Source organism: Ranitomeya variabilis, chromosome 6 (genome assembly GCF_051348905.1).
Source record: "Ranitomeya variabilis isolate aRanVar5 chromosome 6, aRanVar5.hap1, whole genome shotgun sequence".
In the NCBI taxonomy this organism is placed as follows: Eukaryota; Metazoa; Chordata; class Amphibia; order Anura; family Dendrobatidae; genus Ranitomeya; species Ranitomeya variabilis.
Window position 1 is genome coordinate 559,514,906 of NC_135237.1, and position 26,575 is coordinate 559,541,480.

The 26,575-nt window shown below is 44.5% G+C and overlaps 1 protein-coding gene across 4 annotated transcripts in view; it reads right to left on the reverse strand.

Annotated features, from left to right (window-relative positions):
• The window catches only part of GPR20 (G protein-coupled receptor 20), an 83,968-nt gene that overhangs the window by 56,526 nt on the left and 867 nt on the right, over positions 1-26,575 (reverse strand). For 3 of the 4 annotated variants that reach the window (XM_077268341.1, XM_077268340.1, XM_077268342.1), the window contains exon 2: positions 22,298-22,386. The gene's annotated coding sequence lies outside the window, so the exon portion shown is untranslated. The remainder of the gene's footprint in view (positions 1-22,297; positions 22,387-26,575) is intronic. The other variant, XM_077268343.1, reaches the window with a different exon arrangement.

A 26,575-nucleotide genomic window follows, 5' to 3' on the forward strand; every position in this document is an offset into this window, starting at 1 on the left:
ACGATCATCTTGGTGGTTGTTGATCGGTTCTCAAAGATGTCGCACTTTGTGTCCTTGCCTTCCTTGCCTAAGGCCGGAGACACACTGGTGCGAGATACGGCCGAGTCTCGCTGGTTAAAAGCAAGCTGTGGCACCGGCACTCCGGAGCGGAGCGTGCAGCTGCATAGCAATACATGGAGCCGCACGCTCTGCTCCGGAGTGCCGGTGCCACAGCTTGCTTTTAACCAGCGAGACTCGGCCGTATCTCGCACCAGTGTGTCTCCAGCCTAACGCGAAGACTCTGGCTCAGGTTTTTGTGCAGGAGGTGGTCAGACTTCACGGGGTCCCGTCTGACATAGTGTCTGATAGGGGTACTCAGTTTGTGGCAAAGTTTTGGAAAGCATTTTGCTCACGGCTGGGGATCAAGTTGTCGCATTCTTCGGCGTTTCATCCTCAGTCAAATGGTCAGACCGAGCGTATGAACCAGAATTTGGAGCAGTACTTACGCTGCTTTGTTTCTGACAACCAGGAGGAGTGGTCGACGTTCCTTCCTTTGGCTGAGTTTGCCATTAATAATCACCGCCAGGAATCGTCTGGGGAGTCCTCGTTCTTTTGTGTTTACGGGCACCATCCTCAATTTTGTACTCTGCGTCAGGGTGGCTCTGCTGGCGTTCCGGAGGAGGACCAGCTAGGAGCACAACTGACATCCGTTTGGAGGAGAGTGAAACAGCGCTTGCTGAGCGTGGGTGCAAGGTACAAACTAGTGGCTGACAGTAGGCGTGTGCCAGGTCCGGACCTGAGTGTGGGTAACTGGGTGTGGTTGTCCACAAAAAACATAAAACTCAAAGTACCATCCCTGAAATTGGGTCCAAGGTTTATTGGTCCATTTAAGTCGCCGCCATCATTAACCCGGTAGCCTACCGATTGGAGCTTCCTACGGTATATAAAATACACGTGTTTCACAGATCTCTTTTAAAGAAGGTGGTGGGTTCCGTGGACGCGACGCCGATGCCACCTCCAGTCTTGGTGGATGGTAATTTGGAGTTTGAAGTCTCCAAGGTGGTTGACTCTCGTATAGTGCACCGCACATTACAGTACCTGGTACACTGGCGTGGTTATGGGCCGGAGGAGAGGTCTTGGGTACCAGCTTCGGACATACATGCGGACCGGCTGGTCAGTATGTTTCACCGCCGCCATCCGGACAAGCCGGGTCCTATAAGTCGTGAGGGCCCTGGGGTCCCTCGTAGAAGGCGGGGTACTGTCATGTTGGACACTATTCACACTAGGGCGTCCGACAGACAGCGGTAATTCCACATTCGTCCACTATACGCTCAGTGGTGCCGGCTAGATTTTATCCAGGTTGTCCGGGGTTAATCCTGCTGGTAATCTAGTTGGAGGCTGGGTCACGCCCGTGGCCTTTAAATAGTCTTTCTGGACTTTGGGCGTCGCCGATTATAGCTTGTGTCTTGTGCCTGGTGATCTCGGTCTGGAGTGGTGGTCTAGGAGAAGAAATATCGTATCTGGTGGTGTATTATCCTTTGTCATATTTCTCCTTCCTATATTTGTATTTGTTTTGCCCTGTGCACATTATAGTGTTTTCCTGTGTGTCTGCGGCGTGGTGCGTTTTTAGTTTTCCCTGTCTGTGCTTTCTGTAGGGGTTGGTGTGTGGTCTAATCACTGGGTGGCGGGTTGAGGTTTCCGCACAGGACTGAAACAGGAGTCAGGGTCAGGCCTGGCGGCCCAGAAAAGCACACCATCAGTGTAAATTATGAGAGAGGGACAGACAGGGTTTTTCCCTAGTCTGAGGGATATCGCAGGGGCCCGGGTAATCAGCTGTAGTCTACCCACTACCCGCATCACACATAACTACTATCACACTGCCCCTGTGTACAAGAATATAACTACTATAATACTGCCCCTATGCAGAAGAATATAGCTACTGTAATACTGCTCCCTATGTACAAGAATATGACTACTATAATACTGCCCCCTATGTACAAGAGTATAACTGCTATAATACTGCTCCTATGTACAGGAATATAACTACTATAATACTGCTCCTATGTACAAGAATTTAACTACTGTAGTACTGCTCCTATGTACAAGAGTATAACTACTATAATATTGCTCCCTATGTACAAGAGTATAACTGCTATAATACTGCCCCTATGTATGAGAATATAACTACTATAATACTGCCCCTATGTACGAGAATTTAACTACTATAATACTGCCCCTATGTACGAGAATATAACTACTATAATACTGCCCCTATGCAGAAGAATATAGCTACTGTAATACTGATCCCTATGTACAAGAATATGACTACTATAATACTGCCCCCTATGTACAAGAAGAAAAATCGGAGTGACAAGATCCACCAGAGAATAATGAAATCCGAAAAAGTTTATTGATATAAACAATTACATATATGGCACTGTAAAATTGTATATAACAACATAAAAACACAGGACATCAGCTGTATTGAAGCAAAACTCAGATGCAGCACCACATGCGGACCGACCAGACACCAAGGTAAGAAATTAAAATTAAATTAAAGTGCTCGTGCAATCAATATAAATTCTTTAAGTGCTACTACCAGGGATAGCCATAGAGAATTAACACAGAGTCATAGTGACCCCTAGTGCCAGACGACATTAACAATACCCTCCCATGGCATGCATAATAATATAAGACTCAGTGATTATTTCTTACCCATATCTTGTCAGGTCGGCCGCACGTGTACCCCTACGTGCGTTTCGCGTGGGCTTCGTCAGGGGGGCTGTGATCACAACCCCCCTGACGAAGCCCACGCGAAACGCACGTAGGGGTACACGTGCGGCCGACCTGACAAGATATGGGTAAGAAATAATCACTGAGTCTTATATTATTATGCATGCCATGGGAGGGTATTGTTAATGTCGTCTGGCACTAGGGGTCACTATGACTCTGTGTTAATTCTCTATGGCTATCCCTGGTAGTAGCACTTAAAGAATTTATATTGATTGCACGAGCACTTTAATTTAATTTTAATTTCTTACCTTGGTGTCTGGTCGGTCCGCATGTGGTGCTGCATCTGAGTTTTGCTTCAATACAGCTGATGTCCTGTGTTTTTATGTTGTTATATACAATTTTACAGTGCCATATCTGTAATTGTTTATATCAATAAACTTTTTCGGATTTCATTATTCTCTGGTGGATCTTGTCACTCCGATTTTTCTTTTTGTTAAAAAACTTGTGTGGAGTGGTTCCATGGCTAACGCCTGTGGTGGCCGGGATATGTAGGCCTACAGTCACCGGTGTTAACATTTATACTGTCCTAAAGGTCTTTTTGTTTTCCCCTATGTACAAGAGTATAACTGCTATAATACTGCCCCTATGTACAGGAATATAGCTGCTATAATACTGCTCCTATGTACAAGAATATAACTACTATAATACTGCCCCTATGTACAAGAATATAACTACTATAATACTGCTCCTATGTACAAGAATATAACTACTATAATACTGCCCCTATGTACAAGAATATAACTACTATAATACTGCATCGATGTATGAGAAAATAATGTTAAAACTGAATGTGACTCTTGTGTTTTCATGGAAATATTTTTAGTTTTTAGGGGTCAGTCATAATTTTTTTTTTTAACCCAATCAGCTACTTTTCCCAGAATGCATTGCAGCCCAGTTCTTTTTCCATTGATCTTACATGTGGACCAGGCCATATGACAAATGTCAGCCGTGCGTTGATGTCCCGGCTGGGAAGCACCATGCTATGTATATATTTCCATGCAATGTCACGGGAAAGCAGAAACTTCTCAAAAACAACACAACTTTTTTAGGGTTTTTTTTTTTTTGCCCAAAGACTCAGCCTGCGCAAAGAATTTTTGGACTGATGCCACTGAATAAATTTCTCATCCTTTTAAACATTGCCCTGGGATGCGAGCTGCCCACAGGATGGGCCGGGCACTTGTGTCTTATCTGGGAGATGACAAATCCCTGGAAGGAAAAATGCAGCCGCTCCGAACATCAATCCTTTCTCTTTCTTTTGTAAAGTGAAGTAAACAGAACAATCGCGGCTCCTGGGTTTTTCTTCCACCTTCCTGTCTGGTAACATCTATTTTTAATCTTCCCTAAACCCTTCAAATTTGTCACTCATGTTCTTCGTAGATCAGGGAATTGCATTGTAAGCAATCTCTCAATGTGCCAGTATGAGATTAAAAAAGACAGCGCCACTTTTGCTCATAGGTTGTTTCTGGTATTGAAGCTGCCATTCCCCAAACATTCTTCTGTTTTTTTCTTTAAATTAGTATTATTGAAGGCAATGGCTGTCCACAGAATAGAAGGGTTGTCAGAAACAGCCATAATAGAAAGGTGTCAGGACACACAGAGCATCACAGCTATGATAGAAAGGTGTCAGGACACACAGAGCACCACAGCTATGATAGAAAGGTGTCAGGACACGCACAGCATCACAGCTATGATAGAAAGGTCTCAAGACACACAGAACATCACAGCTATGATAGAAAGGTGCCAGGACACACAGAACATCACAGCTATGATAGAAAGGTGTCAGGACACACAGAGCACCACAGCTATGATAGAAAGGTGTCAGGACACGCACAGCATCACAGCTATGATAGAAAGGTGTCAAGACACACAGAACATCACAGCTATGATAGAAAGGTGCCAGGACACACAGAACATCACAGCTATGATAGAAAGGTGTCAGGAAATACAGAGCATCACAGCTATGATAGAAAGGTGTCAAGACACAGAACATCACAGCTATGATAGAAAGGTGTCAGGACACACAGAACATCACAGCTATGATAGAAAGGTGTCAGGACACGCACAGCATCACAGCTATGATAGAAAGGTGTCAAGACACACAGAGCACCACAGCTATGATAGAAAGGTCTCAAGACACACAGAGCATCACAGCTATGATAGAAAGGTGTCAGGAAATACAGAGCATCACAGCTATGATAGAAAGGTGTCAGGACACAGAACATCACAGCTATGATAGAAAGGTGCCAGGACACACAGAACATCACAGCTATGATAGAAAGGTGCCAGGACACACAGAGCATCACAGCTATGATAGAAAGGTGCCAGGACACACAGAGCATCACAGCTATGATAGAAAGGTGCCAGGACACACAGAGCATCACAGCTATGATAGAAAGGTCTCAGGAAATACAGAGCATCACAGCTATGATAGAAAGGTTTCAAGACACACAGAGCATCACAGCTATGATAGAAAGTAGTCAGGACACACAGACAGGGTCCGACTGGCCTGGTGGGGTAACGGGTAAATGCCCGGTGGGCCCGGGGTCACGCGGGGGCCCTTTAAAAACATGGGCCCCTTTAAAAACACGGGCCCGGGGTCACACGGGCCCCTTTAAAAGCGTGGGCCCTTTAAAAGCGCGTCCTAAGTTTTTTCAGTGATGCGCGCACGTACCATGACACCAGGCTCGGCTCTGCTGCTCTGATTGCTGCGACGCTGGCTCCCTCACTGTCGCATCGCCGCCCACAGGATAAGGACCTTGACGTTAAGGACCTTGACGTTCTTTGTGGGCGGTGACACGCACCGCGCTCTTTTTCCCACACTATTGGTGACCCTTTGTCTGCGCTCTGCTCTCCCGGCTCCCGCTGTGCTGGCTGCTGTGTGGTGAGTAGAACTTGAAGTAGTCGGTCGGTGACTAACTTCAATTCACTCTGCTCTCCCGGCACCGGCTCCCGCTGTCCTGCCGCCGTGTGAGTGACTGACTGAGTGTGACACTCACTCTCAGTCAGTCTGTCTGGTCTACCGTCTAGGCACTCTGAGTACCTTGAAGGTGCCACCTTCTGTCCTGACTCCTGCCCTGGCCTGTAGACTGTAGCAACAGGGCGACGGATGTGGTGAGCTGCAGTGCAGCCTGCAGAGCCTGACACCCTCCCTGAAAGTGCTGGCCCGGCTAGATTTCTCTCAATAACCTGCTGCTGCAGTGCTGCATTTAAAGTAAAGTGCTGTGCAATACATTTTTTTCTGGGTGAGTGCAGCCTGAGCCTCCATTCCATCCCCCTTGATCCATTCCCATCCCCCATGATCCATTCCCATCCCCCATGATCCATTCCCATCCCCCATGATCCATTCCTATCCCCCATGAATGATCCGATCCCCCATGATCCAGTCCCATCCCCCATGATCCATTCCCATCCCCCATGATCCATTCCCATCCCCCATGATCCAATCCCCCATGAGCCATTCCCATCCCCCATGATCCCATCCCCCATGATCCATTCCCATCCCCCATGATCCAATCCCCCATGAGCCATTCCCATCCCCCATGATCCCATCCCCCATGATCCATTCCCATCCCCCATGATCCAATCCCAAATGAGCCATTCCCATCCCCTATGATCCCATCCCCATGATCCAATTCCCTATGAGCCATTCCCCCATGATCCATTTCCCCATGATCCATTCCCATCCCCCATGATCCCATCCTCCATGATCCATTCCCATACCCATGATCCCATTCCCCCATGATCCCATTCTCCCATGATCCATTTCCCCACGATCCATTCCCATCCCCCATGATCCCATTCCCCCATAATCCCATTCCTCCGTGATCCATTTCCCCATGATCCATTCCCATCCCCCATGATCCCATCCTCCATGATCCCATCCTCCATGATCCCATCCTCCATGATCCATACCCATACCCATGATCCCATTCCCCCATGATCCCATTCCCCCATGATCCATTTCCCCATGATCCATTCCCATCCCCCATGATCCCATCCTCCATGATCCCATCCTCCATGATCCATTCCCATCCCCCATGATCCCATCCCCATGATCCCATCCCCCATGATCCCATCATTGGCCACCAGTGCACAATAGCAATGTTTTTTTATTTTACACATGATGCATGACAGATCACAATCTCGGCCTTCTATATAACATACACACACACTCTTCTTAGGCTGTCTTTCCACGGTCAGGAAACGCTGCGTGTTTGACGCTGCATAGAGCTGCAGCGTCAAACACGCACAGGGTCCAGATATTACTGCATAGCCATAGGGTGGGCCCCTAGAGTCAATTCCCCTAGTGGGCCCTAGGCACCCCAGTCCGACCCTGCACACAGAGCATCACAGTTATGATAGAAAGGTTTCAGGACACACACAGCATCACAGCTATGATAGAAAGTGTGATGGTGTGATATGCTATGTGGGTATAATTTTTGTGTATATTCCTATTTTACTTATTTTCATGGTGTTCTCTTGTAGAATGAGTTATTTGCTAATTGATGAGTGGCTGTTTCTGCCATCTGAGATCTGCCCCCACAGTTCTGTATTTTTTGCTAATATGCTAATGACATGTAGACCTAGCTTGTTGAAACAATGAGCCCCTGACACCTTCCTCCTCCTGACCTGTGAATGAGGAGGGAGACTTAAAATATCAGGGAGGTGACACACAGATCAGTCCTGTGTGGAATGATGATGTGTTCACAGCATCTCAGAGAGAAAGAAGAGTATATGGACTATGCTATCCTCTGTCTGCTGGATTGTTGGACTTTTATCCTGTTACTGAACTGCATTCGTGTTCTGGACTATTTTATCCTTTCTGTGGTGGATCGTATATGGACCTTTCGTATTTTTGCCTAAATAAAGGTCTCAGAATTGTTTTTATACTCTAGCTCTGTTGATTGTGTGATACCGGAGAAGGACCCCATGACAGAAAGGCATCAGGATGCGCTGAGCATCAGAGCTATAATAGAAAGGTGTCAGAACACAGAGCATCACAGCTATGATAGAAAGGTGTCAGGAAACACAGAGCATCAGAGCTATAATAGAAAGGTGTCAGAACACAGAGCATCACAGCTGTGATAGAAAGGTGTCAGGACACAGAACATCACAGCTATGATAGAAAGGTGTCAGGACACAGTGCATTGCAGCTATAATAGAAAAGAGTCAGGATACACAGAGCATCACACCTATGATAGAAAGGTGTCAGGACACACAGAGTATCACAGCTATGATAGAAAGGTGTCAGAACACACAGAGCATCACAGCTATGATAGAAAGGTGTCAGAACACACAGAGCATCGCAGCTATGATAGAAATATGTCAGGAGATGCAGAGCATCACCGCTATGATAGAAGGGGGTCAGGAAACACAGAGCATCACAGCTGTGATAGAAAGGTGTCAGGAAACACAGAGCATCACAGCTATGATAGAAAGGTGTCAGAACACACAGAGCATCACAGCTATGATAGAAAGGTGTCAGGAAACACAGAGCATCACAGCTGTGATAGAAAGGAGTCAGAACACACAGAGCATCACAGCTATGATAGAAAGGTGTCAGAACACACAGAGCATCACAGCTATGAGAGAAATATGTCAGGCGATGCAGAACATCACAGTTGTGATAGAAAGGAGTCAGGAAACACAGAGAATTATCGATTGTTGTGTATGTGGCTGTGTATCCACAGAGCAGTATGGGTTCCCACTGTTCACTGCAGAGTTGGCACCAGGAAGAGTATAGGAATAACACAAGCTGATGGAGGCTGCAGGGAGAATTCGGCTCCTTGCACTATGCAACTTTCAAGCTGTGACCTTGAACAGGACCAGTGCACTCTTCTCCTGAAATACTCTGTGCTGTGGGAGGACGCTGTTTCAAATATGTATCTAATTGGGTTGGTGGAGAAATTGGTGCATCTTTTGGCGGTCTGTATGTCCGCTTCAGAAAACATTCTCATACATTTTTGCAGTAAGTGAATTTTTCTGGCATAAATGATAGTGAATCTCTTGGGCCTCTTGGGTTCACACCTCCTTCCATTTAGTTCTGCTTGAGTAAAAATACTAAAAAAAATGCACAAAATGTTGTGCAGCTACACAGTGTGATTTTAAAACTTTCTGACAAATTGGCCCCCGACTCTCTAATCACAATATACTGCTTGTGAGCGCCCAGAGTATCAGAAGTTTCCTCTCCTGAAGTACTCCCCTAACTTTAATTTTGTGACCTTCCCCTACATCAGTGCAATCCTCTGCTGAAATACTCTGTGCTGTCTCATGTGACACTACAACTCTTATTCTGACAATGAACAATGTTTATTGCTCAAGGTCAAAGGTCATCTATAAACTGTATCTGTTTATGTAATTAACACCATAATTATTAGATAATTATGGTGAAAAGTGACACAACATAATTCTGCTACATGAACACATGGACACCACTGACAGTCCATGAAATGCGTCAGCAATGGGTGTAAACAGGTAGAAAACAAAATGCTGCACAAACAACAACATAAACATCATATACATTCTGCAGCAAAATAATCCACTACAAGAACAAAGCAACATAAAACACAATAGAACGAGTTCTACAGAGCAGAGACGCTGCAGGGACACGACTTATCTAAAAATGTCCCATTTGTAATCCGAGGACAGACAAGAAAACAATGAGAAAAACGGGTATAAGGCCGGCGTCACACTAGCGAGTTTTACGGACATAAGAGCGCAGAAATTACGTCCGTAAAACTCGCCAAACAAACGGCACAATTATTCTCAATGGGGCTGCTCCTATCAGCCGTATATTACGGTTCAGTATTATACGGCTTTCTACGGCTGTACAAAATCGCAGCATGCTGCGTTTGTCAGCGTATTGCGCAAAAAATACGCCAATGAAAGTCTATGGGGGCGAGAAAAATACGGATTCCACACGGACCAGCAGTGTGACTTGCGAGAAATACGCAGCGGTGTTAGTGAAAAGTCGGTAATTCAATTGCCGGCTTTTCATTTCTCCTTCCCAAACCCGACATGATATGAGACATGATTACATACAGTAAACCATCTCATATCCCCTTTTTTTTGCATATTCCACACTACTAATGTTAGTAGTGTGTATGTGCAAAATTTGGTTGCTGTAGCTGCTAAAATAAAGGGTTAAATGGCGGAAAAAATTGGCTATTAATATCTGCCCTCAGTCACTGGCTTTACCATTCTGGCGGAGAAAATTGGGCGGGAGCCCACGCCAATTTTTTCCGCCATTTAACCCTTTATTTTAGCAGCTACAGCAACCAAATTTTGCACATACACACTACTAACATTAGTAGTGTGGAATATGCAAAAAAAAAGGATATGAGATGGTTTACTGTATGTAATCATGTCTCATATCATGTCGGGTTTGGGAAGGAGAAATGAAAAGCCGGCAATTGAATTACCGGCTTTTATGATATCTAGCGCTGTATGAAATATAAATATATATATATATATGTGTCTCACTGACATATATATATATATATATATATATATATATATATATATATATATATAGATACTGTATATATGTTTTAACGGACATTTGAGCACATAAATCCATTAGATGTCGGTTTTGCAAGCCTGCGAGAAAATATCGCAGTACGGATGCCATACGGATTACATACGGAGGATGCCATGCGCAAAATACGCTGACACACCCTGCCTACGGATGACATACGGATCACTATTTTGGGAACATTTCTGCTTATTACGGCAGTAAAAAACGGACCGTATTGTCTTACGCTGAGTGTGACGCCGGCCGAAGTCAGCAAAGCACAGATCCCAGACTGACGTACAATGTATACCAGCTATACCTGTGTAATATACAGAAGATGCCCGGGTTATACCAGCTGTACTTGTGCCATTATGCACAGAAGATGTCCAGGTTATACTGGCTGTACTTGTGTAATATACAGGAGATGCCCGGGTTATACCAGCTGTACTTGTGTAATATACAGGCGATACCCAGGTTATACCGGCTGTACTTGTGTAATATACAGGCGATACCCAGGTTATACCGGCTGTACTTGTGTAATATACAGGAGATGCCCAAGTTATACCAGCTGAACTTGTGTAATTATGCACAGAAGATGTCCAGGTTATACTAGCTGTACATATGTAATTATATACAGAAGATACCCAGGTTATTCCAGCTGTACATATATAATTATATACAGGAGATGCCCAGGTTATACCAGCTGTACATATATAATTATATACAGAAGATACCCAGGTTATTCCAGCTGTACATATATAGTTATATACAGGCGATGCCCAGGTTATACCAGCTGTACCTATATAATTATATACAGGAGATTCCCAGGTTATACCAGCTGTACCTATATAATTATATACAGGAGATGCCCAGGTTATACCAGCTGTACCTATATAATTATATACAGGCGATGCCCAGGTTATACCAGCTGTACATATATAATTATATACAGGCGATGCCCAGGTTATACCAGCTGTACATATATAATTATATACAGGAGATGCCCAGGTTATACCGGCTGTACATATATAATTATATACAGGAGATGCCCAGGTTATACCAGCTGTACATATATAATTATATACAGGAGATGCCCAGGGTATACCAGCTGTACATATATAATTATATACAGGAGATGCCCAGGTTATACCAGCTGTACATATATAATTATATACAGGAGATGCCCAGGTTATACCAGCTGTACCTATATAATTATATACAGGAGATGCCCAGGTTATACCAGCTGTACATATATAATTATATACAGGCGATGCCCAGGTTATACCAGCTGTACATATATAATTATATACAGGAGATACCCAGGTTATACCAGCTTTACATATATAATTATATACAGGAGATACCCAGGTTATACCAGCTGTACATATATAATTATATACAGGAGATACCCAGGTTATACCAGCTGTACATATATAATTATATACTGGAGATGCCCAGGTTGTACCAGTTGTACATACATAATTATATACAGGAGATACCCAGGTTATTCCAGCTGTACATACAGGGGTTTCTCACAAAATTAGAATGTCATCAAAAAGTTTATTTATCTCAGTTCTTCAATACAAAAAGTGAATCTCCTATATTCTACAGAGTACTTACACACAGAGTGATGCATTACACGCGTTTATTTCTGTTAATGTTGATGATTATGGCTTTTGGGTTTTCATTGGCTGTAAGCCATAATCATCAACATTAACAGAAATAAACACGTGAAATAGATCACTCTGTGTGTAATGACTCTATAGAATATATGAGTTTCACTTTTTGTATTGAAGACCTGAAATAAATTCACGTTTTGATGACATTCTAATTTCGTGAGAAGCTCCTGTATGTGCTGCCTCCTTGTCTCTGCCTGGAAATTATTTCGGCACAGATAGTTTTGCCTCCCTGTTTTCCCTGTAAATGATATATGTACAGTTAGTGCTACCTTCCTGTCTCTCCCTACAGACGGTGTAGCACAGATAGTACTGACTCCTATTTCCCTGAAAATTCTTTAGGCACAGATAGTTTTACCTCCCTGCTAATAAGAAGTAGATTTTTCTTTCTACTCTTCATGCTGAAAAATGAATTGCTCAACCCAAACAGTGTGAATCCCTCTGGCTGCTTCGGCCCTCGCTGTGTGCCTGCGGCAGGCACTGGAAGACAGCAGTCATTGCCCAACCGCAGACTAAACGCCAACAGAAAAAGTAACGATACAACACATATAAATCTAACCCCGTCCTCAAAACGATTACAGCAAGAAACAGTGTAATAATATTTATATGAACTTCACACGGATGATGGGAGTGCGCGATATTACTCTCCACACTTCTGTATACAAGGTCTTAAATAGTTTGAGCCTCATCTTGGCGACATTTCTAAACTATCCTCATATAAACTGTCCATCCTAGATAGTCCTAAGTCCTGGCAGGAAGACGCTCCAGACCGGTCTCTCTATAGTACGAGTCCCAGAAGAACAAGACACATTTTTTTTCTGTCTTTTTGGATCTCACTTACACTAGAGATGTTATCAGTCATTGTACAGGAGGAGGAGGTGAGCTGTGACATCTCCTATTGTGAATGGTGGATCCTGTGTTATCTACTGTATATAGAGGAGTTATCAGTCATTATACAGGAGGAGGAGGAGGTGAGCTGTGATATCACCTATTGTGAATGGTGGATCCTGTGTTATCTACTGTATATAGAGGTGTTATCAGTCATTGTACAGGAGGAGGAGGAGGTGAGCTGTGATATCACCTATTGTGAATGGTGGATCCTGTGTTATCTACTGTATATAGAGGTGTTATCAGTCATTGTACAGGAGGAGGAGGTGAGCTGTGACATCACCTATTGTGAATGGTGGATCCTGTGCTATCTGCTGTATGTAGAGGTGTTATCAGTCATTGTACAGGAGGAGGAGGAGGAGGTGAGCTGTGACATCACCTATTGTGAATGGTGGATCCTGTGTTATCTACTGTATATAGAGGTGTTATCAGTCATTGTACAGGAGGAGGAGGTGAGCTGTGACATCGCCTATTGTGAATGGTGGATCCTGTGTTATCTACTGTATATAGAGGTGTTATCAGTCATTGTACAGGAGGAGGAGGTGAGCTGTGACATCACCTATTGTGAATGGTGGGTCCTGTGTTATCTACTGTATATAGAGGTGTTATCAATCATTGTACAGGAGGAGGAGGTGAGCTGTGACAACACCTATTGTGAATGGTGCATCCTGTGTTATCTACTGTATATAGAGGTGTTATCAGTCATTGTATAGGAGGAGGAGGTGAGCTGTGACATCACCTATTGTGAATGGTGTATCCTGTTATCTCCTGTATATAGAGGTGTTATCAGTCATTGTACAGGAGGAGAGGAGGTGAGCTGTGATATCACCTATTGTGAATGGTGGATCCTGTGTTATCTACTGTATATAGAGGTGTTATCAATCATTGTACAGGAGGAGGAGGTGAGCTGTGACAACACCTATTGTGAATGGTGAATCCTGTGTTATCTACTGTATATAGAGGTGTTATCGGTCATTGTACAGGAGGAGGAGGAGGTGAGCTGTGACATCACCTATTGTGAATGGTGGATCCTGTGTTATCTGTGTAAAAACAGTTGTGCTCAAAGGTTTACATTCCCTGGAAAATGTTTTGCTTTCTATGCCTTTTTTCAGAGAATATGAATGATAACACCAAAACTTTTTCTCCACTCATGGTTAGTGGTTGGGTGAAGCCATTGATTGTTAAACTACTGTGTTTTCTCTTTTTAAATCATAATGACAACCCAAAACATCCAAATGACCCTGACCAAAAGTTCACATACCCCATTTCTTAATACTGTGCATTGCCCCCTCTAACATCAATGACAGCTTGAAGTCTTTTGTGGTAGTTGTGGATGAGGTTCTTTATTTTCTCAGATGGTAAAGCTGCCCAATCTTCTTGGCAAAAAGTCTCTGGTTCCTGTAAATTCCTTGGCTGTCTAGCATGAACAGCGTGCTTGAGATATCCCCAGAGTGGCTCAATGATATTGAGGTCAGGAGACTGAGATGTGTTGTGAAATTGGATTCTGGGCTCCCCCGGTGGCCACTTGTGGAATTGAACTTGTGTGCATCATCCCCTCTGTTCACCTGCTCCTATCAGGATGTGGGAGTCGCTATATAACCTTGCTCCTCTGTCAGTTTTTTGCCGGTCAACAATGTAATCAGAAGCCTTCTGTGCTTGTTCCTGCTACTAGACAACTCCCAGCTAAGTTGGACTTTTGTCCTTGTGTGTTTTTGCATTTTGTTCCTGTTCACAGCTGCTGTTTCGTTACTGTGTCTGGAAAGCTCTTGTGATCGGAAATTGCCACTCTGGTGTTATGAGTTAATGCTAGAGTCTTAAAGGAATTTCTGGATGGTGTTTTGATAGGGTTTTCTGCTGACCATGAAAGTGTCCTTTCTGTCTTCCTGCTATCTAGAAAGCGGACCTCGATTTTGCTAAACCTATTTTCATACTACGTTTGTCATTTCATCTAAAATCACCGCCAATATATGTGGGGGCCTCTGTCTGCCTTTTGGGAAAATTTCTCTAGAGGTGAGCCAGGACTGTCTTTTCCTCTGCTAGGATTAGGTAGTTCTCCGGCTGGCGCTGGGCATCTAGGGTTAAAAAACGTAGGCATGCTACCCGGCCACTTCTAGTTGTGCGGCAGGTTTAGTTCATGGTCAGTATAGTTTCCATCTTCCAAGAGCTAGTTCTCATATATGCTGGGCTATGTTCTCTCGCCATTGAGAATCATGACAGTTTGACCGGCCCAAAAAAGGGTTAAACTACTGGCTGAGAAAGGAGAGAAAAAAGAAGTCTGCTACAATTTTTTTTTTTTTTTCCTCTAGTTCTGAGTGTGCTCTTAATTGAATCACTTGCTAGTCTGCCTATACTGCAGCCTTCCTCTCTTTCTCTCCTTCTAATCCTTGAATGGCTCTGTGTTCACCTGTTTCAAATGGATCTTCAGAGTGTAGCTACAGGTTTGAATAATCTCGCCACAAAGGTACAAAATTTGCAAGATTTTGTTGTTCATGCACCTGTGTCTGAGCCTAGAATTCCTTTGCCTGAATTCTTCTCGGGGAATAGATCTCACTTTCAAAATTTTAAAAATAATTGCAAATTGTTTTTGTCCCTGAAGTCTCGCTCTGCCGGAGACCCTGCACAGCAGGTCAGGATTGTAATTTCCTTGCTCCGGGGCGACCCTCAAGACTGGGCTTTTGCATTGGCACCAGGGGATCCTGCGTTGCTCAATGTGGATGCGTTTTTTCTGGCCTTGGGGTTGCTTTATGAGGAACCTCATTTAGAGCTTCAGGCGGAAAAGGCCTTGATGTCCTTGTCTCAGGGGCAAGATGAAGCTGAAATATACTGCCAAAAATTCCGCAAATGGTCTGTGCTTACTCAGTGGAATGAGTGCGCCCTGGCGGCGATTTTCAGAGAAGGTCTCTCTGATGCCATTAAGGATGTTATGGTGGGGTTCCCTGTGCCTGCGAGTCTGAATGAGTCCATGACGATGGCTATTCAGATCGATAGGCGTCTGCGGGAGCGCAAACCTGTGCACCATTTGGCGGTGTCTACTGAGAAAACGCCAGAAAATATGCAATGTGATAGAATTCTGTCCAGAAGCGAGCGGCAGAATTTTAGACGAAAAAATGGGTTGTGCTTCTATTGTGGTGATTCAACTCATGTTATATCAGCATGCTTTAAGCGTACTAAGAAGCCTGACAAGTCTGTTTCAATTAGCACTTTACAGTCTAAGTTTATTCTATCTGTGACCCTGATTTGTTCTTTGTCATCTATTACCGCGGACGCCTATGTCGACTCTGGCGCTGCTTTGAGTCTTATGGATTGGTCCTTTGCCAAACGCTGTGGGTATGATTTGGAGCCACTGGAGGCTCCGATACCTCTGAAAGGGATTGACTCCACCCCATTGGCTAGTAATAAACCACAATACTGGACACAAGTGACTATGCGTGTTAATCCGGATCACCAGGAGGTTATTCGCTTTCTGGTGCTGTATAATCTACATGATGTTTTGGTGCTGGGATTGCCATGGCTGCAATCTCATAACCCAGTCCTCGACTGGAGAGCTATGTCTGTGTTAAGCTGGGGATGTAAAGGTACTCATGGGGACGTACCTTTGGTTTCCATTTCATCATCTATTCCCTCTGAGATTCCTGAATTCTTGTCTGACTTTCGTGACGTTTTTGAAGAACCCAAGGTTGGTTCACTACCTCCGCACCGGGAGTGCGATTGTGCCATAGACTTGATTCCGGGTAGTAAATACCCTAAGGGTCGTTTATTTAATCTGTCTGTGCCTGAACACGCTGCTATGCGAGAATATATAAAGGAGTCCTTGGAAAAGGGACATATTCGTCCTTCGTCATCTCCCTTAGGAGCCGGTTTTTTCTTTGTGTCTAAGAAAGACGGCTCTTTGAGGCCGTGTATTGATTATCGACTTTTGAATAAAATCACGGTTAAATATCAATATCCGTTACCACTGCTTACTGATTTGTTTGCTCGTATAAAGGGGGCCAAGTGGTTCTCTAAGATTGATCTCCGTGGGGCGTATAATTTGGTGCGAATCAGGCAGGGGGATGAGTGGAAAACCGCATTTAATACGCCCAAGGGCCATTTTGAGTATTTGGTGATGCCTTTTGGTCTTTCAAATGCCCCTTCAGTCTTCCAGTCCTTTATGCATGACATTTTCCGCGATTATTTGGATAAATTTATGATTGTGTATCTGGATGATATTCTGATTTTTTCGGATGACTGGGACTCTCATGTCCAGCAGGTCAGGAGGGTTTTTCAGGTTTTGCGGTCTAATTCCTTGTGTGTGAAGGGTTCTAAGTGTGTTTTTGGGGTTCAAAAGATTTCTTTCTTGGGATACATTTTTTCCCCCTCTTCCATCGAGATGGATCCTGTCAAGGTTCAGGCTATTGGTGATTGGACGCAACCCTCTTCTCTTAAGAGTCTTCAGAAATTTTTGGGCTTTGCTAACTTTTATCGTCGATTTATTGCTGGTTTTTCTGATGTTGTAAAACCATTGACTGATTTGACTAAGAAGGGTGCTGATGTTGCTGATTGGTCCCCTGATGCTGTGGAGGCCTTTCGGGAGCTCAAGCGCCGCTTTTCTTCCGCCCCAGTGTTGCGTCAGCCTGATGTTGCTCTTCCTTTTCAGGTTGAGGTCGACGCTTCTGAAATCGGAGCTGGGGCGGTGTTGTCGCAGAGAAGTTCCGACTGCTCCGTGATGAGACCTTGTGCTTTTTTTTCCCGTAAATTTTCGCCCGCCGAGCGGAATTATGATATTGGGAATCGGGAGCTTTTGGCCATGAAGTGGGCTTTTGAGGAGTGGCGTCACTGGCTTGAGGGGGCCAGACATCAGGTGGTGGTATTGACTGACCACAAAAATTTAATTTACCTTGAGTCTGCCAGGCGCCTGAATCCTAGACAGGCGCGCTGGTCGTTGTTTTTCTCTCGGTTTAATTTTGTGGTGTCGTACCTACCGGGTTCTAAGAATGTTAAGGCGGATGCCCTTTCTAGGAGTTTTGAGCCTGACTCCCCTGGTAATTCTGAGCCCACAGGTATCCTTAAAGATGGAGTGATATTGTCTGCCGTTTCTCCAGACCTGCGGCGGGCCTTGCAGGAGTTTCAGGCGGATAGACCTGATCGTTGCCCACCTGGTAGACTGTTTGTTCCTGATGATTGGACCAGTAGAGTCATCTCTGAGGTTCATTCTTCTGCGTTGGCAGGTCATCCTGGAATCTTTGGTACCAGGGATTTGGTGGCAAGGTCCTTCTGGTGGCCTTCCCTGTCACGAGATGTGCGAGGCTTTGTGCAGTCTTGTGACGTTTGTGCTCGGGCCAAGCCTTGTTGTTCTCGGGCTAGTGGATTGTTGTTGCCCTTGCCTATCCCGAAGAGGCCTTGGACGCACATCTCGATGGATTTTATTTCGGATCTGCCTGTTTCTCAGAAGATGTCTGTCATCTGGGTGGTGTGTGACCGTTTCTCTAAGATGGGCCATCTGGTTCCCTTGCCTAAGTTGCCTTCTTCTTCCGAGTTGGTTCCTCTGTTTTTTCAAAAAGTTGTTCGTTTGCATGGTATTCCTGAGAATATCGTTTCTGACAGAGGGACCCAATTCGTGTCTAGATTTTGGCGGGCATTCTGTGCTAGGATGGGCATAGATTTGTCTTTTTCGTCTGCTTTCCATCCTCAGACTAATGGCCAGACCGAGCGGACTAATCAGACCTTGGAGACATATTTGAGGTGTTTTGTGTCTGCGGATCAGGATGATTGGGTTGCTTTTTTGCCTTTGGCGGAGTTCGCCCTCAATAATCGGGCCAGCTCTGCCACCTTGGTGTCCCCGTTTTTCTGTAATTTGGGGTTTCATCCTCGATTTTCCTCCGGTCAAGTGGAATCTTCGGATTGTCCTGGAGTGGATGCTGTGGTGGAGAGGTTGCATCAGATTTGGGGGCAGGTGGTGGACAATTTGAAGTTGTCCCAGGAGAAGACTCAGCTTTTTGCCAACCGCCGTCGTCGTGTTGGTCCTCGGCTTTGTGTTGGGGACTTGGTGTGGTTGTCTTCTCGTTTTGTCCCTATGAGGGTTTCTTCTCCTAAGTTTAAGCCTCGGTTCATCGGCCCGTACAAGATATTGGAGATTCTTAACCCTGTGTCCTTCCGTTTGGACCTCCCTGCATCCTTTTCGATTCATAATGTTTTTCATCGGTCATTGTTGCGCAGGTATGAGGTACCGGTTGTGCCTTCCGTTGAGCCTCCTGCTCCGGTGTTGGTTGAGGGTGAGTTGGAGTACGTTGTGGAAAAGATCTTAGACTCTCGTGTTTCCAGACGGAGACTCCAGTATCTGTTCAAATGGAAGGGATACGGTCAGGAGGATAATTCTTGGGTCACTGCCTCTGATGTTCATGCCTCCGATCTTGTCCGTGCCTTTCATAGGGCTCATCCTGATCGCCCTGGTGGTTCTGGTGAGGGTTCGGTGCCCCCTCCTTGAGGGGGGGGTACTGTTGTGAAATTGGATTCTGGGCTCCCCCGGTGGCCACTTGTGGAATTGAACTTGTGTGCATCATCCCCTCTGTTCACCTGCTCCTATCAGGATGTGGGAGTCGCTATATAACCTTGCTCCTCTGTCAGTTTCTTGCCGGTCAACAATGTAATCAGAAGCCTTCTGTGCTTGTTCCTGCTACTAGACAACTCCCAGCTAAGTTGGACTTTTGTCCTTGTGTGTTTTTGCATTTTGTTCCTGTTCACAGCTGCTGTTTCGTTACTGTGTCTGGAAAGCTCTTGTGATCGGAAATTGCCACTCTGGTGTTATGAGTTAATGCTAGAGTCTTAAAGGAATTTCTGGATGGTGTTTTGATAGGGTTTTCTGCTGACCATGAAAGTGTCCTTTCTGTCTTCCTGCTATCTAGAAAGCGGACCTCGATTTTGCTAAACCTATTTTCATACTACGTTTGTCATTTCATCTAAAATCACCGCCAATATATGTGGGGGCCTCTGTCTGCCTTTTGGGAAAATTTCTCTAGAGGTGAGCCAGGACTGTCTTTTCCTCTGCTAGGATTAGGTAGTTCTCCGGCTGGCGCTGGGCATCTAGGGTTAAAAAACGTAGGCATGCTACCCGGCCACTTCTAGTTGTGCGGCAGGTTTAGTTCATGGTCAGTATAGTTTCCATCTTCCAAGAGCTAGTTCTCATATATGCTGGGCTATGTTCTCTCGCCATTGAGAATCATGACAGAGATGGCCACTCCAGAACCTTCACTTTGTTCTGCTGTAGCCAATGACAGGTCGACTTGGCCTTGTGTTTTGGATTGTTGTCATGTTGGAACGTTCATGTACATCCCATGCGCAGCTTCCGGGCTGATGAGTGCAAATTTGCTGATAACGTGCTGCATTCATCTTTCCTTCAACTTTGACCAAGTTTCCTGTGCCTTTGTAGCTCACACATCCCCAAAATATCAGCGATCCACCTCCGTGCTTTACAGTAGGAATGGTGTTCCTTCATCAATTACCTCTCTCCAAATGTAACATTTATGGTTTTGGCCAAAAAGTTCAGTTTTGGTTTCATCACTCCAAATTACCTTGTTCCAGAAGTTCTGAGGCTTGTCTCTGTGCTGTTTTGCATATTGTAGGTGAGATACTTTGTGGCATTTGCGCAGTAATGGTTTTCTTCTGGCGACTCGACCATGCAGCCCATTTTTCTTCAAGTGCCTCCTTATTGTGCATCTAGAAACAGTCACACCGCTAGTTTTCAGAGAGTCCTGTATGTCAGCTGATGTTATTTGTGGGTTTATCTTTGCATCCCGAACAATTTTCCTGGCAGCTGTGGACAACATTTTTGTTGGTCTACCTGATCGTGGTTTTGTTTTTACATAGCTCCTGATTTTTCCATTTGCTAATCGCAGATTGAACGTTGCTGACTGGCATTATCAATTCCTTGGATATCTTTTTTGTATCCCTTTCCTGTTTTATACAGTTCATCTACCTTTTCCCGTAGATCTGTTGACAATTCTTTTGCTTTCCCCATGACTCACAATCCAGAAATGTCAGTGGCTGGATGAAAGATGCAAGAGTCTGTCTGGATCCCAGAAACTCACTTAGCTTTTATGCACACACACAGATTACAAGCAAACAGGTCACAGGTGAGGATGTTACCTTTAGTAGCCATTCAAACCCATTTGTGTCAACTCCAGTGCATGTTATCAGGCCAAAATCACCAGGGAATGTGAACTTTTGATCAGGGTCATATGGATGTTTTGGGTTGTCATTATGATTTAAAGAGAGAAAACACAGTAGTTTGACAATAAATGGCTTCACCCCACCACTAACCATGAGTGGAGAAATTTTTTGGTGTTATCATTCATAGTCTCTGAAAAAAGGCCAAGAAAGCAAAAATTCTGCCGGGGTATGTAAACTTTTGAACACAACTGTTTGGGTGTTACCTTTCATTGTAATCTTGTCTGCGATGATGATGAAACTGCTGAAAAGTCATATGTTCAGAACAGGCAGTATCTGTCTAGTATAATGCTTAGTGCTCAGTGTGAAAACTACAAGAAGGTGATCACTTGTAGACCAGTAAGTGCCCGGCTACTGGTAGCCCAAGGAACCTAAGAACCGAGCTCTGAAATGCCCCATCCTATATGCTACAACTGCTTTACTCTTATGGGTCATTTCAGAGCCTCAGGATTGGTGGGGGTCCTAGCAGTCAAAACCCGACCTCGTAATTTCTAAGGCAACTGAGGGCTGATGTTTTTAGCCTGGGATGGACCAATATCCATGGCCTCTTCCTAGCCAATTAATGTCAGCCCACAGCTGTTGGCCTAGCCTTTGCTAGTTACTAATTTTGCGGGGGACCCCAAATCATTTTTTTGGGGGTCCCCCAATTTAATAACCAGTAAAGGCTAAGTATGCAGCCGTGAGCTGATATTAATAGCCTGGGAAGCTCCATGGGTATTACCCCCTTCCCAGGCTATCAACATCAGCCACCAGCTGTCGGCTTTCCCTCAGCTGGTTTTTAAATTATTATTTAATGATGAGCTAAATACATGTACAGTAAGTTGCACTGTACTTATTATATATGTCAATTACATCTATGTATCTATATATCTATCTGTAAAAGCTGATGTTAAAAACGCATTGCATACAGATTCTAGGTGAGAAAAATCGCATGATACTCGCATGACATTCGTCCTACTTTTCAGGAACAACTTTGGAACAACTTTTTTAGGAGGCACTGGCGGCACCGATAGCGTGCCTGGCAACAAGATGAGATCTGCTACATCTGCACATATATGTCGGCATTTCCTATTGAAGTCAGTGCTTAAAACATTTGCAGGGCCAGTCTGAGTGTGCTGTAGTGAAGGTGCGAAAAGCTGCTCCCTGCACCACCACTAGGCGGCGCTCACCGCATACAATCTTATTACTGAGGTCAGGGTATAACAGTATACAGAAGAGATAAAGCAGGCAGCAGAGATCTCTGTACCTCACACCTGCAGACGCAGATCCCATCTAGCCGACCATGAATTTCTCCAATGTTTCCTCCAAATAATTGACATTTAAAATTGAGAATCCCTGGAATAAAATGTAAGGAATAAAGGTGTATGAGAAAGAGAAAACCCTAAGAGGGATCTGTCACCAGAACTCACAGGGCAAACTGCATCAGACAGGAAATAGATCACATGGACCCGATGATACTGGTGTACTTATTTTATAAATCTTTGATAATGAAATAAGGATTGAATAAACGGCTCAGCAGTCAGTATCACACATAAAAGGATTATATACACAGCTCAGCAGTCAGTATTACGCTGGAGAAGATTAGATACACAGCTCAGCAGTCAGTATCCCATAGGATAGAATTAGATACACAGCTCAGCAGTCAGTATCACACAGGACAGGATTAGATACACAACTCAGCAGTCAGTATCACACAGGATAGGATTAGATACATGGCTCAGCAGTCAGTATCACACAGGACAGGATTAGATACACAGCTCAGCAGTCAGTATCACACAGGATAGGATTAGATACACGGCTCAGCAGTCAGTATCACACAGGATAGGATTAGATAATAAGCTCAGCAGACAATAACACACAGGATAGGATTAGATACACGGCTCAGCAGACAGTATCACACAGGATAGGATTAGATACACAGCTCAGCAGACAGTATCACACAGGATAGGATTAGATACAGCTCAGCAGTCAGTATCACACAGGATAGGATTAGATACACAGCTCAGCAGTCGGTATCACACAGGAGAGGATTAGATACACAGCTCAGCAGACAGTATCACACAGGATGGGATTAGATACACAGCTCAGCAGTCAGTATCACACAGGAGAGGATTAGTTACACAGCTCAGCAGTCAGTATCACGCATGATGGGATTAGATACACGGCTCAGCAGACAGTATCATGCAGGGTAGTATTAGATACAGCTCAGCAGACAATATCACACATGGTAGGATTAGATACAGCTCAGCAGACAGTATCACACAGGATAGGATTAGATACACAGCTCAGCAGTCAGTATCACACAGGATAGGATTAGATACACGGCTCAGCAGTCAGTATCTCACATGGTGGGATTAGATACACGGCTCAGCAGACAGTATCACACATGGTAGGATTAGATACAGCTCAGCAGACAGCATCACACATGATGGGATTAGATACAGCTCAGCAGTCAGTATCACACAGGATAGGATTAGATACACGGCTCAGCAGACAGTATCACACAGGATAGGATTAGATACAGCTCAGCAGACTATATCACACATGGTGGGATTAGATACACGGCTCAGGAGTCAGTATCACGCATGGTGGGATTAGATACAGCTCAGCAGACAGTATCACGCATGATGGGATTAGATACAGCTCAGCAGACAGCATCACGCATGATGGGATTAGATACAGCTCAGCAGACAGTATTACACAGGAGAGGATTAGATACATAGCTCAGCAGACAGTATCACACAGGATAGGATTAGATACACGGCTCAGCAGACAGTATCACACAGGATAGGATTAGATACACAGCTCAGCAGTATCACACAGGATAGGATTAGATACACGGCTCAGCAGTCAGTATCACACAGGAGAGGATTAGATACAGCTCAACAGACAATATCACACAGAATAGGATTAGATACAGCTCAGCAGACAGTATCACACAGGATAGGATTAGATACACAGGTCAGCAGTCAGTATCACACAGGATAGGATTAGATACAGCTCAACAGACAGTATCACACAGGATAGGATTAGATACACGGCTCAGCAGTCAGTATCACACAGGATAGGATTAGATACAGCTCAACAGACAGTATCACACAGGATAGGATTAGATACACGGCTCAGCAGTCAGTATCACACAGGATAGGATTAGATACAGCTCAACAGACAGTATCACACAGGATAGGATTAGATACATGGCTCAGCAGTCAGTATCACACAGGAGAGGATTAGATACACGGCTCAGCAGTCAGTATCACACAGGATAGGATTAGATACAGCTCAACAGACAGTATCACACAGGATAGGATTAGATACACGGCTCAGCAGTCAGTATCACACAGGATAGGATTAGATACAGCTCAGCAGTCAGTATCACACATGATGGGATTAGATACAGCTCAGCAGACAGTATCACACAGGGTGGTATTAGAAACACGGCTCAGCAGTCAGTATCACACCGGATAGGATTAGATACACAGCTCAGCAGACAGCATCACACATGATGGGATTAGATACAGCTCAGCAGACAGTATCACGCATGATGGGATTAGATACAGCTCAGCAGACAGTATCACGCATGATGGGATTAGATACAGCTCAGCAGACAGTATCACGCATGATGGGATTACATACAGCTCAGCAGACAGTATCACACATGATGGGATTAGATACACGGCTCATCAGACAGTATCACACAGGATAGGATTAGATACAGCTCAGCAGTCAGTATCAGACAGGAGAGGATTAGATACACAGCTCAGCAGTCAGTATCACACAGGATAGGATTAGATACACAGCTCAGCAGTCAGTATCACGCATGATGGGATTAGATACACAGCTCAGCAGACAGTATCACGCATGGTAGGATTAGATACAGCTCAGCAGACAGTATCACACATGGTAGGATTAGATACAGCTCAGCAGACAGCATCACACAAGATGGGATTAGATACAGCTGAGCAGACAGTATCACTCAGGTTGGGATTAGATACACGGCTCAGCAGACAGTATCACACAGGATAGGATTAGATACACAGCTCAGCAGTCAGTATCACACAGGATAGGATTAGATACACAGCTCAGCACAGTATCACACAGGATAGGATTAGATACACAGCTCAGCAGACAGTATCACACAGGAGAGGATTAGATACACAGCTCAGCAGTCAGTATTATACAGGATAGGATTAGATACACAGCTCAGCAGTCAGTATCCCACAGGAGAGTATTAGATACACAGCTCAGCAGTCAGTATTATACAGGATAGGATTAGATACACAGCTCAGCAGTCAGTATCACACAGGATAGGATTAGATACACGGCTCAGCAGTCAGTATTACACAGGATAGGATTAGATACACAGCTCAGCAGTCAGTATCCCACAGGAGAGTATTAGATACACAGCTCAGCAGTCAGTATTATACAGGATAGGATTAGATACACAGCTCAGCAGTCAGTATCACACAGGATAGGATTAGATACACAGCTCAGCAGTCAGTATCACACAGGATAGGATTAGATACACAGCTCAGCAGTCAGTATCACACAGGATGGGATTAGATACACAGCTCAGCAGACAGTGTCACACAGGATAGGATTAGATACACAGCTCAGCAGTATCACACAGGATAGGATTAGATACAGCTCAGCAGTCATTATCACACAGGATAGGATTAGATACAGCTCAGCAGTCAGTATCACACAGGACAGGATTAGATACACAGCTCAGCAGTATCACACAGGATAGGATTAGATACACAGCTCAGCAGTCAGTATCACACAGGATAGGATTAGATACACAGCTCAGCAGTATCACACAGGATAGGATTAGATACACAGCTCAGCAGTCAGTATCACACAGGAGAGGATTAGATACACAGCTCAGGAGTCATTATCACACAGGATAGGATTAGATACACAGCTCAGCAGTCAGTATCACACAGGAGAGGATTAGATACAGCTCAGCAGTCAGTATCACACAGGAGAAGATTAGATACATGGCTCAGCAGTCAGTATCACACATGGTGGGATTAGACACAGTTCAGCAGACAGTATCACACAGGATAGGATTAGATACAGCTCAGCAGACAGTATCACACAGGAGAGGATTAGATACACAGCTCAGCAGTCAGTATCACACAGGAGAGGATTAGATACAGCTCAGCAGTCAGTATCACACAGGAGAGGATTAGATACACAGCTCAGCAGTCAGTATCACACAGGAGAGGATTAGATACAGCTCAGCAGTCAGTATCACACAGGAGAGGATTAGATACACAGCTCAGCAGTCAGTATCACACAGGAGAGGATTAGATACAGCTCAGCAGTCAGTATCACACAGGAGAGGATTAGATACACAGCTCAGCAGACAGTATCACACAGGAGAGGATTAGATACACAGCTCAGCAGTCAGTATCACACAGGAGAGGATTAGATACAGCTCAGCAGTCAGTATCACAGGAGAGGATTAGATACACGGCTCAGCAGTCAGTATCACACAGGAGAGGATTAGATACACAGC